At 40.8% G+C, this 17453-nt stretch overlaps 1 long non-coding RNA gene across 1 annotated transcript; it reads right to left on the bottom strand.

Moving 5' to 3' along the window:
• Nucleotides 1–663: 663 nt before the first annotated feature.
• Nucleotides 664–16952, bottom strand: LOC138807496 (uncharacterized). The gene is made up of 3 exons (XR_011366171.1): nt 16842–16952; nt 5014–5048; nt 664–820 (listed from the first exon to the last, which is right to left on the bottom strand). It is a non-coding gene; the product is annotated as an uncharacterized lncRNA (long non-coding RNA).
• Between the last annotated feature and the right edge of the window lie 501 nt (nt 16953–17453).

The raw sequence follows: 17453 nt of genomic DNA, 5'->3' as shown, positions 1-17453 counted from the left end.
CATAATTATAAGCAATGTCCCTAGAAGCACAATTTTTATCAACATTACAATAGAATAAACAATGCAGTGTATACAATGGGTGCAAACTCTGCAGGGAAACCACTTCTCCATTGGCTCCTCAGCTCTCACCTTGTTGGGGTTGGCTGGGAAAAATCCATAGGAGTATTTGGCATAATAAATGAGCTGCCAAACACTACAATTAGAGATTTTCCAGCTTGGATAACTTACCAGGATCAGAAGTATGAGATGATAGAAACACACATTTTGATATCTAGGATTGTTTCCAAAACAACACTTGTAACCATAATCAAAATGGAGTCACTGTTCTGACATTTTTTATTTCAAAAACTGATATGTAATTGTTGTGTGTGTGTGTGTGTGTGTGCGTGCGTGAACGTGTGTGTGTGTGTGTGCGTGTGCACGTGCACCAATCCTGGGGCTTGACATCAGGGCCTGGTTTCTGTCCTGTAAGTTGATGCTTTACCACTTAAGCTACAGCTTCATTGACAGCTTTCTTTTAGTTAACTGGAGACCTCACAGACTTTCCTGCCTAGGCTGGCTTTGAACTACTATCCTCAGAACTCAGCCTCCAGAGTAGCTAAGATTATAGGTATAAGCCACCAGCACACAGCGATATGTAATCGTTTACCCTAATTCAAGTACCATATCCCAAGGAAAATGCAAAATATGGATAGATGTCTATAGCAAAACTTAACTTCTTGTTCATGTCAATTCCAACACAGTTCCTCTGGGAAACTTCTCCAGAGGGTCACTCCATTTGTACAATGCCATCGTTTTACCATCCCAGCTCCCAGGACTTCTGCAGCCAAGAAGAAAGAAATGGAGAATTACCGCCTTTCATTTCTGTCGTAGACATCACTTTGGTTCACATACCATTTGTCAAAACAGGTTAACAGATCTTACTAACAGACCTCACTAATTAATGTAAGATAGGGAAACAGGCAAGGAAACACTACTGTTTTGAATACACAGAACATCAGTCACCAAATCTCTTCCAGCTTTTGTTTAGCAAAAGTCCAACAACCTTCTTTCAGAATTACCACTGAACAGGGAATAGAATTGGGTGCCTAAGCTACTGAATGGCATGGTGACTTATTTGGGGCTATCACTTGGGTGGTCTAAATGTCAGGCAATCCCCATAAATGCCCCCAATACATTTCAGTATTAAATCTCCAGGCAGTGAAAATTGTTCTTTGTCTCAGAAAGGGTTAACTGTGGGTTTTGTTGCTCTTGCTGGTCATGGTAGGTGGTGGGAAGGAAGGAGGAGTTGGGAATGGGTTTGGAAAACTACTCAGCAACAAGTAAACAAATAGTAACACTTTAAGAGCAAAACATCTCAGGGAGAAGGAAGTTAATAGATTTCTGGCATTCCAACGTGTGAAAGGAAGCAATCTGACATCTGAAAGCCAGGGAAAACACAATTTCTGGGTCCATGCAATTTATACACACCAAGGTCATCTAGAAAGTTATCAGAACTGGAAAAGAAATGAGAGTTCTATTTTAAATGCCATCCTCTATCTGAAAGTCACAAGCAAGCACGTGAAGACTTGAGCCTTTTCCCTGACTTGTTTGAGAGTCCTCAGTTATGTGGTATTAGCTGAAGAGATTGATGAAGTCAACCAAACACTGGTATTACAGAATGATTCTCAAACACATTCTTTGCCCAAAATATATAAAGAAGACCACACTGGAGAGGTTGTTTACTTGCTTACAGATGCCAAAATGGAAATTTGTACTCAAGAAAATTTAGATCAACTGAAAAAATGAAAGCTTTACCTTTACCTCCAAAGTCAAGTGTTATTTCGGTATATAACAACTTTCTTGCTCTAAGTCATTAAGCCTTTATTAGATAAAAGTCCAGTTTACTTTAGGAGTCAAGCTTCCAGGAAGGTTTTACTCCAACATACAGAACATGTTCCCTGGGGCTGGGAATGTGGCTCAGTGGTAGAGTGCTTGCCTTGCATGCCTGAGGCCCTGGGTTCGATTCCTCAGCACCACATAAGCAAAAAGAAAAAAGCCGGAAGTGACGTTGTGGCTCAAGTGGTAGAATGCTAGCCTTGAGCTGAAGAGCTGAGGGACAGCGCCCAGGCCCAGAGGTCAGGCCCCGCGACCGGACCACCCCCCCAAAAAAGAACAAGTTCCCTGAAACATTACCCTTTCTTTCCAATGAACTCTCTTCTAAGTAATTTCTCTCTTTTTTCCTCTCTGTCTCTTATTTCTTTCTCTCTTCCTGTTTCTGTCTCTCCCTCTCTTTATCTCTGTCTCTATCACACACTTGTGCACACACACACACACACACTACAGTACTAGAGTACTTATATCACTATGATTAATTGAAACATGTATTGTAATATCTATGTAGTATGGCAAGTAAAAAAAGGTTGTAGTAGAAAATGGCAAGGAAAAATCCACTGATAGCCTACAAATAAATGGAGAGAGTTCTGGTAACTTCTATGTAAACCTTGCTTTCTTCCTCTGTGAGCTCTGGGATCTGGGATGCACTGTGTTACTTCTCTGAGCATCTATCTCATCTCTAGCATGGGAAAATGATAAAGTCTCTAGGGCTCACAGGACTAAGTGGAATGGGAGGTGTAATGTATATATAAATAATCAAACACAGACAACTTCCTAACGATGGAAATGCACAGAATCAAGTGAAGACTTACTGGCTGGTACACGCATAAAAGAAGACTGGGATCTACAGGATGGCTGGAAGGTTGTGTTAGCATTGAGGACAATCAGACTGGTAGAATATCCTACATCAGACTGGTCACTGCAGTGACCCACATTTTCCCCCTAACCATCTTCCAAGTCATGAATTAGAAGCCAGTCTGAGAAATGTATGCTTTCTATGTGTTTTCAAACATCTTTAGAAAATTATTACTACTGCAGTCTGCTGAGTTCTGCCCTCCTCGTTTTATAACATGCTAAGGACTGCTGACAGGAGACTCTAGCGTGCTGCCTAGCATCCTAGAAGACCATCCTGTCCCTCACTTTGTACACCTGATTCCTAAGTAACTGATCTATTTGTAATATTTTTTGTGTCAGACATAGGCACATGAACTCAGGGCCTGGGCACTGTCTCTGAGCTCTTTTGCTATCACGTTGAGCCACAGCTCTACTTCCATCTTTTTGGTGGTTTATTGTAGATGAGTCTCATAGGGATTTTACTTACTCAGCTGGCTTTGAACCACGATCCTCATGATCCTCAGATCTCAGCCTCCTTAGCAGCTAGGATTACAGGCATGAGTCACCAATGCCTGGCTATTTTTAATATTTTTATTAGCTTAAATGAGTTAATTGTACAAAGTGGTTTCATTTTTGATTCTTACAAAATCACCAGCACCTCTTCCCTCCCCTCTTCTACTCCCCCCCCCCAGTATCATCCTCAGTACACTCCAAAGCCTCTCATTTCTTCCCATCCTTGGCCTTGCCCCTTAGCAGCTCTTACTCCTACAGTGTGTTAGTCAGAGTTATCCAGGAAAGCAGTTCAATCAGGATGTGTGTAGACAGAGGTTTATTTTAAGGAATCAGATCACATGAGTTGGAGACTTGGCTATTCTAAACTCTCCAGGGCAAGCTGGCAGAACGCAGGCCCAGAAAAGAGCTGGTGTGGAGCCCCAGGTCCAGAGATAGAATTCCGGAATTCTAGGGCCAGAATGGTCTCTGACTAGAGAACTTCAAAAGTCTTGTCTTAAGGCTTTCAATTGATGGTGAGAGGCCCACCTACATTGTGTAGGAGAATCTGTATTACTCAAAGTTCACAGATTTAATAACAATCGCATCTTTAAAAGCATCTTCATAGCAATATATAAACCAGAGTTTGGCCAAATATCATAAAGCAGAAGCCAAATCATGGAAAAGACCAACAGTCACAACTACTTAAAACACCAAGAATAAAATCTGTATGGCAAAATCCAGTAATTCATCCCTATGATCCTGGCTGAGATTATTTCCAGCTTAGGAAGGAAAAGTAGCTCAAGCACAGTGCCCAGACTCTGAGTTCAAGCCCCTGTACCAGCACACATGTGCACATGCACACACACACACATGCACACACGCGTGCGCACACACACACATACTCATGCACACATTATTCAAGTTACCCAATATCAAAAATTTTCTGTGACAAAGACTAAAAAGACAAACAAAACCCTTAGATGGCAAGGATTTGAGAAAATAAAAACTCTTTACCTGCTGTGGAGAAATTATTAATTGGTTCCCTCTTTCCAGAGAAATAGATAACTAAAATTAGCATAAATATATTATATATCATTGAAAATACCAGCAGAGTAGCTCTCTTTTTATATACCAATACTAGGCCTTGAACTCAGACCCTCAAACTCTCAAACTCGGCTTGCTTGCATGCAGTGTTCTACCACTTGAGCCACACCTCCAGTCAAGATTTTTGCTGGTTAATTGGAGATGGCATCTCTCAGACTTTTCCTCCCAGCCTGGCTTAAAACCATGATTCTCTAGATCTCAGTCTCCTGAGTAGCTAAGATCTCAGGCATGAGTTACTGGCATCATAAACAGATCTTAAATAGTCTCATCTGAAAAAGTAGTAAGTATGAAAGGTGATAGACATGTTAGTTTGATATTTAACTATCTCACAACATATTTATATATCAAAATATCACTTATGCACCATACATATATACAAATTTTGTCAAATGTATCTTTTTTTTTTTTTTTGGTTGGTCGTGGGGCTTGAACTCTGGGCCTGAGCGCTGTCCCTGAGCTCTTCAGCTCAAGGCGAGCACTCTACCGCTTGAGCCACAGTGCCACTTCCGGTTTTCTAGTGGTTTTATTGGAGATAAGAGTCTCATGAACTTTCCTGCCCAGGCTGGCTTTGAACCATGATCCTCAGATCTCAGCCTCCTGAGTAGCTAGGATTACAGGCATGAGCCACTGGCGCCTGGCTCAAATAGAGCTTAATAAAAACAAGCAAAGGAAGGGGTATCATTGTCCAAAAGCAAATGTACTTATTACCTGATTTATGAAACTGTAATCCTTCTGTACATCACCTGTATAATAACAATTTAAAACAATAAGAAATATTTTAGTATGTGTAACTCAAGTCAGTAACTCACATTTAGAACTTAACATGAAAAATGGCATAATAAAAATTCTCTGAGACAAAGATACATTAAAAATCACTAGCCATAGAGTCAGGAGCAAGTGAAGAAATAACATCGAAAGCAATTGGCTGTATTATGAAAGCCTAAAAATTGATTCCAATTAAAAAGATGTCGGGGGCACATGTATTTTTCATCTTTAAATTTTTCTATTCTATTTGAATTGTGTATGCATGTGTGTGGCAGAATCAGAAGCAAAGTATAATTTTCAAGCCTTAGTATTTTACAGCTTTCCAAACAGTCCCTCCTAACCAGGTCTCATGTCCAACAAAAGTATAATTTCAAAGGCTCTCGTAGCCAGATGCCCAACCCCACCTGTGGATTTCTTTTTATTGTATTAATTAATTAATAGAAGACATAAGCAGGCTACCCACCATCAAAAGTAGAAGCAAAAAGAAAAAAATACACCTATTCTATTCTCCTTCAATAACTTTGGGGAAGAAGAGCTGTCTACCCTCAAGCAAAGGGATCTATTCAGAGCGCAGGGCAGGGAGGAAGGAAAGAAGTACCTGCAAGTGTGGGTGGCTCAGAGAGGGACTCATTCATCCTCTTCCCAGCCTCTGCTGGGCTGGCAACTTAGGCCCGCAGGAAGGAAATGGCTGACAACTTTCTCGTCTTTATGGAAGGCGGATTTTATTTCCAGCCCTCGGGTCAAAAGGTGGCGGAAAGAAAACAAAACTCCCCGAGAGATAAAGGCTAAAAATAATGTCCTGTGAGATGAATGGACCCAGTTGGGGATCCTGAAGACAGCAACAAGACGAGGATGTGCGTAGGGCTGAACCTGCGTCATCCTGAACAGGTGGTCGTGACCGGACAGAGAGGAAAAGGAGCCGTGCAAACAGGTGTGCTGGAGGGAAGGCGTGGGGCGAGGGGAGGGAAAAGCCACTGCACCAGCCTGGGCACGCAGCCCAGACGCTTTCCCAGCAGGTCACCTCGGGGAGAGCCCACGGAGTTGGGCATGGGCTCTCGGAAGGAGCTAAATTTGATTTGGGGTTTGTGGTTTGGGTGATGCCCTTGGGGTGGAAAATAGAAATGGATGTGTTTGTGCACTGTAGGTTTGTCCTCTTTTGTTTGGAATTGTCGCTTTAAAAGAAATGCATCTGTGGTTCACAGTAGTGTTTCCTCCCCCTCCCTCCCTAAAAAATAGGAGTTCTCATTGGGTAATTTCCTATGTTATAGGAAGCAACAAGAGAAGAGGTTTAAAAACTCCTACTAAAGACATCCGCTATGGGCTGTGATGATCAGTATAACCACAATTTATTTTATTTATTTAGCAGTTAAATTGTGTATTTAGCCACATTCTAATTTGGGCATATAACCATTCTAGGAAATAGATAAGGTTGTTATTATTAATCATAATTTACCAGTTAGGAAGCTGAGGTCAGGTAAGTTAAGTAAGCTAAAGGATCACATATGCCCTCATAAAATAAGCTACAATAATCTCTCTGTCCCTTCCCCCACTCTCTGACTCTCTCTTTCTCTCTCTCTCTCTGTCTCTGTCTGTCTCTGTCTCTGTCTCTCTCTGTCTCTCTCTGTCTCTCTGTCTCTGTCTCTGTCTCTCTGTCTCTCTGTCTCTCTGTCTCTCTGTCTCTCTGTCTCTGTCTCTGTCTCTCTCTCTCTCTCTCTCTCTCTCTCTCTCTCTCTCTCTCTCTCTCTCTCTCTCTCTCTGTGCCAGTCCCGGGGCTTGAACTCAGAGCCTGGGCACTATCCCTGAGCTTCTTTTGCTCAAGGCTACCACTTGAGCCATAGCACCATATCCAGCTTTTTCTGTGTATGTGGTGCTAAGGAATGGAACCCAGAGCTGCATGCATGCTGCGCAAGCATTCTACCACTAAGCCACACTCCCAGTCCTCTCTCTACTATCTTTATCTCTTCTCTCTGTTTCTGACTCTTTCTGGGTTTCTTCCTCTGTTGTATCTCTCTTATATCTCTGTCTCTGTGTGTATCTCTCTTTCACTTTCTCTTTCTCTATGACTCTGTCTCTCTCTGTATCTCTTGTCTCTCTGCATCTCTTATCTCTGTCTTCTCTCTGTTTCTGTCTCTGTCTCTTTTTCTCTTGCATCGGTCTCCCCTCTCTTCTCTTTTTCTGTGTGCATCACACTCTATCCCTCTCTCGCACTCTCTCTCTCCCTCTCTCTCTCTCTCTCCCTCTCTCTCTCTCTCTCTCTCTCTCTCTCTCTCTCTCTCACGCGCGCGCGCGCGCTCACACACACACACACAAAAAAAAAAAAAAAAAAAAAACAGGATCAGCGTTTCTCTAAATGTACCTCCAAATGTAGAAACTAGCTATTGAATATGAGGGAAGCATGAGAAAGATTCTAGTCAATCATAAAAGGATCTGAGTAGTGCTTAACTTACTCATCTTTTCTACCTGTCTGCTATGTAACTTCAACCTAGATTCCCCACTGGTATGAACACCATGTCTGTAGGCACAGAACAAGATGGATCCTCTGTCTTTATCTTCCTCCTTCCTTCTCTTTCTGGGTCAATGAGATTACCACCTTCTTAGACTCCCAGACTTAAATGGGACCCAGTTTCTCTATTATCCTTGTCTGCTACATTCAGTCAACTCTCTTGCTCCTACTGAAATGATTATTATGTTTACTTTTTATCAATATTGTCTAGTGTTCCTCTTGCCTATATAAATACAACAATATCTTCCTTCTTCTCATTGATTTTGCTCTAACTCTGTTGACATCATGCATTTGTTACTCAGTCTTCCCTTAAATATGTCCTATTACCCTAACCTGCCCAATGCCCTTTGCTTACAATATAACAAAATCTAAACTCATGGTCCCCAGTAGTATATTTACAAACTTCCCACATCTAAACAACAATGAAGATCATTTTCCCCTAAATGTGGTTTCTTACCTCTGTTCCTACCCCTACAGATTCCTTCATCTCTTTCCTGTTTCTCCAAAAATACTAACATTTTTCCAAGCCCACTTCCAATGTCTTCTTGATGAAGACCTCCCAGACTTCTCTGAAGGCTCAGACATCTCCCATTCCTCCCTCCGCCCCTGGACTGCTAATCACATCTAGTCTTCTAGCAATATTGTTCCTGATGAACTCCATGCCCCCATAAAGTACTTCACATAATCCTTCATACATACATGATAGCTAGTAAATATCACTTATTACAACTTAAGGATGCTTATGTCATCACTCCCAAGTTATTAAAAAGCTTGCAATGAGTAGCACCTGATAATTCTAACATTGTAATGGTACAAGCTATGGTTATTGTTTACTAGGCATTCATTGTATGGTATGGATGCTGCATACATAGCTCATGGGATTTATTTGTCATGTTCACATGTTACATATGAGGAAACTGGGGCATCATAACATCTCCCCAGATGCACAGATACCAAGAAAAATAGACAGAAGCAGAGTTATCTAATGCCAGGATAGGGTAACAAAGACCAGGCAGTAACTACAACTGGCATCGCACACCTGTTTGTCAGCTTTCTGTTACTGTCACAGATACCAGATGCAATCCACTTACAATGAAAGAAAGGGTTATTTCAGCTGCTGGCGTCAGAAGTTCCTTCCCACTCCTTATCATGTAGACCTACTGCCTTAAGCCTTCGGAGGGGAGTTGGACGGCAGTAGCAAGGAGCAAATGGAAGAGTGAAACCACTCATCTCATGGTCGGGTAGGGGGGGAGGAAAAGAAGAGAGAACCAGGGTCCCACAATCACCTTCACAATGACTTAGACACCTCCAACTAGCCCCTGTCTTAAAATTCCACCACCTCACAAGAGCACCACCCTGATGGACAAGCCTTAATACACTGGCTTTGGGGGAATGTTCACGCTCCAAACTATGGCATAGCTATGCTGAATAATGTAAACAGGCTGTTTCCCCAAAAGCCTCCCTTTGAGAACAACTAGATAACACCATGACAATATAAATCACGGTTCAGCAACAGGACATGAGCTGAAAGAAGACAAATCTGGAGTCCAGGATGAGAAAGGGGACCAACAAAATGAGACCTCGGTGGAGAAGACAGGAGAAAACAGGAGTTGAGTTCAATCAGCAGAGAAGCTGGGATCCATCCTTATGTACAAGGAGAAGTAAGCATCAAGTCTGTATATAAATATATGATTATATATTTATATATACGATATATATCATATACACTACATATAGCATATTTTATATAAAGTATATATCATGTACATATTATATATAGCATACTATAGTATATATAGTATACTATAGTGCATATAGTATGCTATATATAAAATATAAATATAAATAAATATATACTATAGTATAGTATATATTTATAGTATACTATGTTGTATACTTACTTATATACTATATAAATATATACTTGTAATATATACTTATATATATACTATATAAGTATATACTTATACAATATATATACTATATAAATACTAAACAAAAAAACAGTAGACTTGCCAAGGTTCCAGAACACAGGGAAAAAGAATGGGCAAGGAGTCAAGTTCAAACAGCCACAAGGCCAGAGCTACAGATGGGCTGGCTCTTCTGGGAAGGCAGGACACAATTGTGAATATTATCTGACGTGGGACTTTCAGGTAGAGATAAACGGAAAGTCTAGCAAGAGAGGAAGATGGGGATGGAGTGGTTCCAAAATTTCTGATAATTTAGCTTTCTGTCCCTGGAAGGACCTGGCACAGTTGGAACTGCACAGTCAATACAGTGCCTGACAGATGACACACCATTGTTTTCTTCTTGTCAATGACATGAAGCAGATGCCCCTTTCTCAAACTAGCACCACAAAGCCAAAAGACTCCCCATGACATCCAATGCCTTTGAATGGTGTAGAAGTAGGCCCCCACGGGAGGAAGACTGTTCACTTTCCCAAGTCTGAGTAACTGGAAACGCCATACCTTTCTGCCAGAGAATAAAAGCCAAGATTCCCCTGCCATGTAGAAGCCACTCAAGTATTCCCCAAGATGTTAAGATTTCCAGCAACGTTCAGGAAGCTAGCATGAGTAAACTCTAAACTAGCCTTTCAGAAAGAGTTCCTTTAAAACAACAGTTCAAAAAAAACAAAAACAACTATCCTCTTTCCAGATAAGAAAACGCATCCATCATCACCATCATCAAATTTCCCCAAAAAAGTCCGAGTTATCTCTGTTCTGAGTGTCAGAATTCAAAGCCGATCACTCATTCTGATCAGGATTCTTAGTGGTCTGAAATTTCCAGATAAGGTAGACCAGATAAACCACATAACCTCTACCCTTAGAGAATGTTGGAGAAAGAGGTTAAATTTGCCCGCAATTTTCTCCTGACTCTTTGCTCTCATATACCCTGAGCTGAAATCACTATTCTATTCCAAATAAAATCAGTAACTAAAGTCATAAGCACAAAGCCCATTTTTCATTACCTATGAAACATCTCATATATGTCTTATGATAGGGAAAGCTTAAATCCTTGAATAAAAAGTCCCCTTTATATGCTACTCTACAAGAATACCTATAATACTTTCTACTTGGTCTTAGGAAAACAAATCTCCCTTCTGGCTCAATGAGAATATAAGCCTATAAAATCTTGAAATTCATGGAAAAAAATGTTCTTATCTAAATCACTTCACTCACTTTCTGTGTGTCATAGACATAGTAGGTGATCAAAGCACTCTATTCCGTGAAAGAATTCGTTCCTTTTAGTAATTTTAGTAGTAAAATGAACCTTCTTGTGGTCGCTCTCAGGATATACACCTAGCAGACCCAGTAGTGTCCAAGTCTCACTTACAAGAGAATAACATATCATTAAAAGAAAAAATTAACACCAATAACACCAATACTTAGACAAGAAAGGATATGTCACAAGTTTTGACCTAAGCAAATGCCAAAATGTAAAGTTTGCAATAATTGCTTCTATTAATCTACTGAAAGCAGAAGTAATGAAAGTGTATGTATTAGAGAAGGCCATCACTAAAATTATTTTTCCATCATTCTTACAGACAGTAGAGAAGAAATGCAAAATGGTCATACAATCTAACTGCCCTGTAGAAAACACTTAAGTGTGTCCCTTTATTGGTCACACATATTTTTCTCTACATGGCATGGAGGATCTACTTGTCTCTCAAGCTTAGAAAAAAAAATGAACCGGGGTCTGGATCTAAAAAGAACAACAGTGGCTCGTGCCTATAATCCTAGCTACTCAAGAGGCTGAGATCTGAGAGTCACAGTGTAATACCAGCCCAGGCAGGATAGACTCTTTTCTTCAGTAAGCCACCAAAAAGCCAGAAGTGGAGCTGTGGCTCCAGCCTAAAGTGAAAAAACTAAGGGAGAGCTCCCACATCTTGAGTTCAAGCCACAATTCCAGCACAGAAAGAAAAAGGGGAGTAAGGAAGTAAGGAGGAGGGAAGGATGGAGGGAGGGAGGAAGAAAGAGGAAAAGAGAGAAAGAGAGAGCACAAACAGGAAGGAAGTCAGGAAGGAAAGAAAGAAAGAAAGAAAGAAAGAAAGAAAGAAAGAAAGAAAGAAAGAAAGAAAGAAAGAAAGAAAGAAAGGAGGGAGGGAGGGAAGGAGGGAGGGAGGGAGGGAAGGAAGGGAAGAAAGAAAGAAAGAAAGAAAGAAAGAAAGAAAGAAAGAAAGAAAGAAAGAAAGAAAGAAAGAAAGAAAGAAAGAGAAAGAAAGAAAGAAAGAAAGAAAGAAAGAAAGAAAGAAAGAAAGAAAGAAAGAAAGAAAGAAAGAAAGAAAGGAGGGAGGGAGGGAGGGAAGGAAGGGAAGAAAGAGAAAAGAAAGAAAGGAAGGAAGGAAGGAAGGAAGGAAAGAAAGAGAAAGAAAGAGAGAGAAAGAAAGAGAGAGAAAGAAAGAAAGAAAGAAAGAAAGAAAGAAAGAAAGAAAGAAAAAGAAAGAAAGAAAGAAAGAAAAAGAAAGAAAGAAAGAAAAAGAAAGAAAGAAAGAAAGATAGAAAGGCAGGCTTTAGGTTAGTTCATAGGGTTTTTTGTTTTGTTTTGTTTTTGTTGGGGCCTGAACTCTGGGCCTGGGTGCTGTCCCTCAGCTCTTCACCTCAAGGCTAGTGCTCCATCACTTGAGCTACAATGCTTATATGGTGCTGCTTATATGGTGCTGAGGAATCGAACTGAGGGCCTCATACATGCAAGGCAAGCGCTCTACCACTGAGCCAACTTCCCAGCCCAGTTCATAAGTTTTTACAATGAGAATTATTCATGTGTTGCTTATGCAACTACCAGTGGCTCTTCTGCCCTTCTGCCACCATTATCTCTACAAGAGTCCTAATTGCAATGCTGAAGGTTGAGCCAGGAATCAACTCACAATGAACAACCCACCCACCAGGCAGCCCTTTTGGGACATACTACATGTGTCTGCCTTTCTGAGAGGTTTCTCTTAGCCCTTACTTCTTCTGCCTTTCTAGGTACTGCTTTTTTTTCACCCTTTTCGTGTGTGACAGATCACACATGACAATCAGTCAAGGTAACTTGCTGCGCATACTTCAAGTTGGTTTTACAGCTTAAGGTCTTGGGGGGGAAGGGGGGAGCGGGGCTCTCTGCTCTCTAAAGTTTCCTCTGCTGGTCAGCTGCCCTGGAATCTTGTTCAGAGAAATGACAAATCTTTTTTTGTAGATTTCCAGAGCAACATAAGAGAACACCACAGCTCATAAGTAGGATTCAAAACACACACCTCAAACCACCCCCCCCAAAAAAAAATCTGTTTTTTTTTTCAATTTCCTCCAGTTTACTATGCTTCCCCATTAGTGGAAATGACAGCGTCTATAATTTATAATGACTTTCCTAGTAAACTAGTAACACAAAACCCCACTGCTAAAACGTTGTAAGTCTAGAACGTGTGTCAATAAGAACACAGGGATTTGAAAGAGAAAAAAAACTAATGATCTCCCTGAACTTTGCATCCAAACACACACACACACACACACACACACACACATACATACACACACACACACACACACACACACACACACACACACACACACACACACACACAAATCCCACAACTCCTTATGGTTTGAAGATACCCGTAAGCTGTAGCCTACTGCACAAGTGACTTCCTAGATTCTCCAAGGGATTGCAAATGGTCAGAATAGGAAATGTGTGCCTGTAAGTGGAAAATTACAACTATGCGAACCAGCTCTTGAAATTCCCCTTTGCACTGGATTGAAGCCAGTGTACCATGTCTGATACTTCCAGCTAGGCATGAAAGATGTTTAGGGATTTTTTTTTCCTAATTCCTAGTCCCCAAAACGTTCATTCCCATGTTGGATGGGACCAGCATGGTGGGAATGATCCCCATGTTGGATGGGAGCAGCATGGGGGGAAATGTGTATTTTGTCACATAGGAACTTTTATATCTTTCCTATTTATTTAAATGGACCATAGGCATAACTATCGCGCGTATTTTATTAGCTCCCATGATGCAATAGGGTGAAATACTTGATCAATGTAAACTCTTTGAAATGAAGCAATGTCCAAACACAGGACTCCAAAAAGGAATCCCCTCACCCACCACGGATGATCTCAACCAATATCAAAACATGGCCTCACTGTGAAGACTATGAAGAAAGTAACATGTGACTTGAAAGGCAATCTCCAAAGGTCTAACAAGGACTTTGACCTAAGCATATTGTATGGCCATCAGTGTGGTGTTGGCAGGCACTCATGGTTTTTTAAAAATTATTACTCATTGTTATTACTTGGAATGATTAGCCTCACAGCTGCTCCCAAGCCCAACACTCATCTTTGATACGGATTGAGCAGGAAGGAGTTCCAAGTTTCTCAGCCTCTTTCCTCTTCCCTTCTCCTAGGGTCCCAGACTCATGCTGGATGACTAATGCAGATCACATGGCCCAGGGACTGTGTGTGTGTGTGTGTGTGTGTGTGTGTGTGTGTGTGTGTGTGTGTGTGTGTGTGTGCTGTGTGTGTGTGTGTGTGTGTGTGTATGTATGTATGTGTGCAAGCACCATGCTTTTCTGTAAGGAACTGACACCCCGAGGATGGGAAGGGAAGAACCAAGCAGAGTGGCACAGTTACCTTCCAATCAGGATATCCTACCTGGAAGTAGGCCAGCTTCCGCCCCTTTGAATAAAACAAGAAAGATGGGAACTTTCTGATAAGTCTCATCAGAACAACACCCCTGGCATGACCGCTCCTATAGGCTGCTGTGCTAAGTATGATTTGAAGAGCCTTTGGTAGCAAGTGAATTCCAGAAAAAGACCTGGGTTCAATAAGGAAGTCTAAAAAATCAGAACAAAGTCAAATCTTCAAGTCAGTCTTCTGGAAGAAAAAAATATTTAAGGACACCTTTAAGTATTTCCTTTACTATCAGCAATTAGACTAGAGAGAACCTGGGCTATCTCCTACACGTCTGACAAGAGAAATATGTAAGGAAGACCTGTGGATATCTTGATCTTATTTGAGAAGGAAAACTTTCCAAATGTGCTTCACTTTTGCCATATGAATCCTACTTCTAGGAATTTATCCTAAATAAGCAATTGGGATGCCACACAAATTTGACTACAAGAGCAATTTGTCTGAAACAATTTATAAGAAGGAAAAAGAAATCACAAAACATTGCAGGGCTCTAGTAACAATGACCAAACAACAACTAATTAATAGTTAAATGAATTCAGGTCCATTCATACAATCACATCCTTTCCAGTTATTAAAAGAGAAATGATAGCAAAAATTCTTTGTGTATATTCGATGTAGAATTTATTTCTGTATATTAGATGATAGAATCAATACACATACACACACACACACACACACACACACACACACACACACACACACACACACACACACACACACACACACACACACACACACACACACATTGAAAATCTGTGCTCCAAAATTGCTAGTGGAGGTTATTTCTGTTGGCCACAGTTGAAGGTGAATTTTAATTCCTTCTACTTGTTTACTGACATTTTCTCCATGCAAGTCCTTGTGCTTATGATAATGTAAAAAAAAAATTTTTTCTGCTACAAGTTGACAACCAGGGTGCTATTGGATTGGATTTGGCTTGCTTAAATCCTTAATGATGGTTTGTTTGTTTGTTATCCTGATGATTTTTATTTTGTGTCTTGTGCTCATTTCTATCTGCTTAAGCTTAGCTTTGTGGACAAATAAGATTTCTCCCAGGGGGCTTTCCAGTTGATCTCCATACCCAAAAAAGCAGTTCTCACCTGCAATCATCAGGGAAGAGAACTGGAGAAAGAAAACCCAAAAGATCAGGTGAGAAAGACAGACTAGGGCGAGCCTGTCTCCTTGAAGAACTCGGTCTTCCAGACTGGCAGGCCGTGGCCACACGCCCCTCAGCTTCCCCAATTGTACTTCCTTTGGTCATTCCTTTGTACATCTTTATTTAACAAACATTCCCCTGTGGTTGTGGGCATGGTTCTGTCTCACACACATGCGCACATGCACACACACACACACACACACACACACACACACACACACACACAGGATTAAACCACCTGACTGGCCATCTTCCAAGCAGCCCTATACTATCGCCAACCAGCCTCCAGTCCCATCAACTAGACTCCTGGACACTGACCTTTCCATTCAAAGCCCCAGCACTTAACAAGGCAAAGATGGACTTTCCTTCTCATCTGTCTTTTTCTTCTTTGGCATCATATTTTCCTTTTAGGTCATTTCCAAAAGAAGAAGGTAAATATATGTTTTAAGTCATCTGTGGCAATGCCTTAAATTATGTCACTCCTTAAGGAGGAGGAGGTAGAGGAAGAAAGAAAGGAAGGAAGGGAGAAAGGAAGGCAAGGGGGAAACAGGAGATGGGAGGGGAGGGGAAAAAATAAACAGCAGCAATTATCTCTTTGGTTCTTTTTCTACAGACATCAAAGCTCCCCCAGAGAAGGAGACTTTATGGAATGAGGCATGATGTTATACATCAAATGGTGGCAATTTGGGGAGAGGCTGTATAGACATATTTTGGATTAAATAAATATAACCTCTAGGAACCTACTCATTTGTCATGAATATGTTTTCATGGTAAGACCCTGAACTCTGGTTCTCCTTTATAAAATTTAACAACTATGTCTTTGTATCTTGTTAAAGGCAGTCTATCACAAGAGAAAGATAAGTCTACAGTTGATCAAGAATTATGAGAGAAACCTTTGAAACATGGTATATTTGTGGAGGGACTGTTGAATTCCTTCCCATCTTCTTGACCTATTCTGTTGAATTCATTCCTATCTTCTTCAATAAGCCCAAGTAATGAGACTCTACTAAGCATATAATGATGTTTCACGCTACCTTCAGTTGCAGGTGTGTAATAGCCAAAGACAGATCATAGATCTTGTAGATTTCCCTCTTCACAGTATTTATGTCTAGCCCTGGAATGAACTAAAGAATGGAGCTGATACCTTAGGCCAGCCTGGGACCCTGCTCGAAATACACACCTTCCCTTTCCAGTTCTGACGTGAACCCCAGATTCCCCACAGAGAGACCAAGATCTGCTTGTTCAGTAAGAACAAACAGAAGTCCACTTAGAATTCTCTCCACCTCTTAACAAGTCAATGTCAAAAAGGCATTGGAAAGGGGAATAAGTTAGTTTCCAGTTAAGCTGTATCTGAATAGTATCTAAGCTATGACCGATATTGAAGATGATATGTTCAAGGGCTTTCATCTTCTATTTGTAAAGTACCATTTGGACCTTTTTCAGCAACAGAGTATTTACCAAGAAGGAGCTTGATCCAAATCCATTTGCTTTTGTAACTCTGACAGTACGAATGATGAAGTCAGAAGAAGAAAGTTTCTATCCAGGGAGGGATGCAAAAATGTTATACCAGGTGACCTGTGAAAATAAGTAAGTAGGTAAAAGAAATAAACATCGTGCCATGTCGATAATAATGATCTCAAGGAATGAATGACACATACAATGATGTCACAATTAAACCCATTCTAGTCTACAATTGACGTTTGCTAACATTTTTAAAGACATTTACAAAAGGGGAAATCCAGGTGGGTTGGCTTCCTCCTTCGTCACGTTGAGCTCTCCTACTGGTCTAAAATAAAGAATATGTGCATCATGAAGTTGCTTTAACTTGAGTTGCGAGTTTGACCTTCTCTTACAGGTTTGCATTTTGGATTTTTCAGTACACCAGTATTGTCCTCCAATTCAGAAGGTGAGACCCATAGTCTGTGAGCAGATAAGCAGGGGAGACCATTTCAGATAAAAATGGAAACATAGCAGGGTGCTATGATCCTGTCCACTCAAGAGGCTGAGATCCAGGATCCCCATTCAAAGTCAGCTTGGGCAGACAGATCCAAAAGACCCTTAGCTTGGATT

Source organism: Dipodomys merriami, unplaced genomic scaffold (assembly GCF_024711535.1).
Source record: "Dipodomys merriami isolate MVZ:Mamm:240054 unplaced genomic scaffold, mDipMer1.0.p SCAF_42, whole genome shotgun sequence".
NCBI lineage: Eukaryota > Metazoa > Chordata > Mammalia > Rodentia > Heteromyidae > Dipodomys > Dipodomys merriami.
The sequence above is the reverse complement of the archived record's forward strand: the minus strand, read 5'-3'. Positions and strand labels throughout refer to the sequence as shown.